The 2990-nt window shown below is 56.1% G+C and overlaps 1 pseudogene; it reads left to right on the top strand.

Moving 5' to 3' along the window:
- Positions 1-259: 259 nt before the first annotated feature.
- On the top strand, positions 260-2779 carry LOC101755608 (annotated as a pseudogene).
- Positions 2780-2990: the final 211 nt, after the last annotated feature.

The raw sequence follows: 2990 nt of genomic DNA, 5'->3' as shown, positions 1-2990 counted from the left end.
TCGCCGGGGCAGAGAGAGAGGTCTGCCGCAGCCATGGAGCTCCTGCAGAACAGCATCCCCACGGTGTCCCTGGCTGTCTCAGCCACGGCGCTGTACGCGCGCCGTGTCGCGTCCGCCCCGGCTTCCTCCGCCTACTCACGCTACTCGCGGTGGCTGCGTTCCTCGCAGCGGCACCCCTGGCTTTCACCTCCTTTGCCAACATCCGGGGCCTCGCGGGATTCTTCCTTGCATTTTTTTAAGAGTCAATGGGGCTAAGAAAGCCAACCTGAACATTTCATTTCTTCAAAGAGAAATTACAAGATCAGGCAACCAATACGTAAGATTGGTGATCAGGATACAAAGAAGAAACAAGATAGGGAGCCACAAGGGATTACTATCGCAGCACACACACTCGCTACAGAAGAGGATCAACCATACAACAAAGAAACCCAAAGGTGAGGCAAGGCACGGATCAGGGAGGTATCACCGCTAAGCAACCAGGCACTTGAAAACAACCAATCCGCGAATAGAAGCTGACCACCGAAGGTTGACCAATTCGCACCAACGAAGGTTGGAGAGGGGGGGGGGGGGCAAAACCCTACCTGAATCGAATCATTCACGCACAACTAGGCCTCCAAGGGGAACACAACATCTATGGTTACCTTCAGTCACCCGCATCAAGCCAACGGACTAGCTTCACAGGTTGCAACCGAATTCAGTCGCCCTCAATGGGAAGGAAGCCTCAGAGGAGCAGAGGCCGCCGAAAATTAGTGACGAAAGACAACCAAGCAGAGAAGACGACATCAAGCTACTAACGAGCAAAAGATACTATCACAAAACCACAGCAGCCACCACCAAAGAAGAAGAGAGGGATTGACACAGCAGCCACCACCGAAGAAGAAGAGAGGGATTGACAGCTTACATCCCATACTACAGAGCTCTGCATGTTGCTGTGCTGAACAAGGAGGTTGATGTTGATGAAGGCCGTCACCAAACCATGCGGAGGTAGAGGAGCCTCCCCACGCACAAGCGCGACGCTTTTGTTGCAGGATATAGGGCACAAAAGACCATAGACCATCAACACAACCTAGGCCGTGCGGAGGTGGAGAATCTCCCCGCACACCGGGTGCGATACTCTCGTTGCGCGCCCGAAGATGGCCGCGGCGACAAAGAGGAAGCCGCAGATGTCACATGAACAGCAGTACGGGATCTCCATAGCACAACACCAAGGTGCGGCACCGGTTGGAGGAACCAGCCAACTCCGAGCAACCAGGCTCCACGCAAAGGCCTTGGCGGCGAGACAGAACCATCTATAGGACAAGGAGCGACGTCTACCGGAGGGGCCTCCCCACAGCCAAGCCAAAGGGCCCTCAGCAAAGCTGCTGGCGAGGGGTGATACAGGGGCGTGGGGAAGACGCCGTCTTGGTCCAGCCGGTGCCAGTGCCACCCAGCAGCCACCCACATCCGTCACATCGCCAGCAAGGTGCCTAGCGACGAGGGCAGCGCAGGGGAGCTGAGAGCCAACGACCGAGGGGAGAGGCGCGTCCTAGTGTAGGAGGGCAAGGCGAAGAAGCCGTCGGGGAAGACCAAGGAAGCATCACCAGAATTAGGAAGCTTTGGATCTAGATCTGGGACCAAAGGAGCAAAACGGGAAGAGAGAGGGAGGAGGAAAGCAAGTTGAAGGCGCTGCTGTGGCTCTAGAGCCTGCCACCGCCGCAGGCAGCAGCTAGAGCGACGGCGGCAGACGAGTTGACGTCGGGGGAGGGAGACGCTCGCGGTGTACGGCGGGCGAGCAGCTCAGGAGACGGACGGGGTCCCGTGAAGCTCACTTTCCCTCCGGTGCACTTGTCATCTTCGATTCTTCCTCGCATGGCTCGGCGTTTTCAAGGTCGCACTCCTGGCCGCCGGCCGTGGCCCGCTCAACCCTGACCTCCCCGTTCACCAGTTTCTCTTCATTGCAGCGCTACCTGTCAAGCTTACAAATGGCAGCAGCCATCACGGTCACAGCAAAGCCGCAGCAGCATCGCCCAAGCCCAAATTGGCGTTCCTTGTTTCTTGCGCAGTCAAGGTCGCAGTTCTAGCAGCCGTCCTCCATGCCTACCAGTTCATCGACCGGCTGCATCTGTACATGCGCCTGGCTCTGTACGGTGTCCACATCTACTGTTTCTTCGATCTCCTGCTCCCCTGCATCGCGGCCATCGGTGGTGCGCTCGGCATGGAGATGGAGCCACAGTTCGACCGGCCGTACCTGGCGTCGTCCCTGCGCGATTTCTGGGGGGCGACGGTGGAACCTCGTGGTGTCCGCCATCCTCCGGCCGTCGGTGTACGGCCCCGTACGACGGTACGAGCGCTCCCCGGGAAGGAGGCTGCCGCCATGGCCACGTTCCTCGTCTCCGGGCTGATGCACGAGGCCATGGTGTACTACATCACCTTGCGGTCACCAACTGGTGAGATGACGGCGTTCTTCCTGCTGCACGGCGCGTGCTGCGTGGCCGAGCAGTTGGGCGAGCGGTGGTGGATGGGGAGGGGATGGCCACGGCCCCCGCGACACGTTGCCACGCTGCTCGTGGTGGTGTTCGTGACGGGCAGCATTCTGGCTGTTCTTTCCGCCAATTTGCAAGGAAGGATCTAAGGAGAAGCTACTCGAGGAGTGGGTTGCGTTGGCAGGGTTCATCACGGGTGCTGGTGGGAATCTCTCCGGTATGTTTAATTAGTTGCCCAATCAAGTCTTAAATGTACTGTGCTGTGCTAGCTGACTTGTATTGAATTTTTTAATACATATCCTACTCTTGTGGTTGCTCAATTACTTTCAACAACCGTACCTTTCCACTATTATTCTTGGGAAAAGCTAAACATCACCAAAGCTACAGCCTTGCCTTCCTATAGTTCGTTTTTATATTATCGTTGTATTTTTATTTCCAATAGTTCGTTGTTCCATACTTGCATTAAAATTCTTATTAGGCCATTTTCTTTACATTGATGAAGGAATCGAACGAAGACAATTTCTATAA

This window comes from Setaria italica, chromosome VII (assembly GCF_000263155.2).
Source record: "Setaria italica strain Yugu1 chromosome VII, Setaria_italica_v2.0, whole genome shotgun sequence".
NCBI classification, from domain to species: domain Eukaryota; kingdom Viridiplantae; phylum Streptophyta; class Magnoliopsida; order Poales; family Poaceae; genus Setaria; species Setaria italica.
Note: the sequence above shows the minus strand (reverse complement) of the source record. Positions and strands in the feature narration are given on the sequence as shown.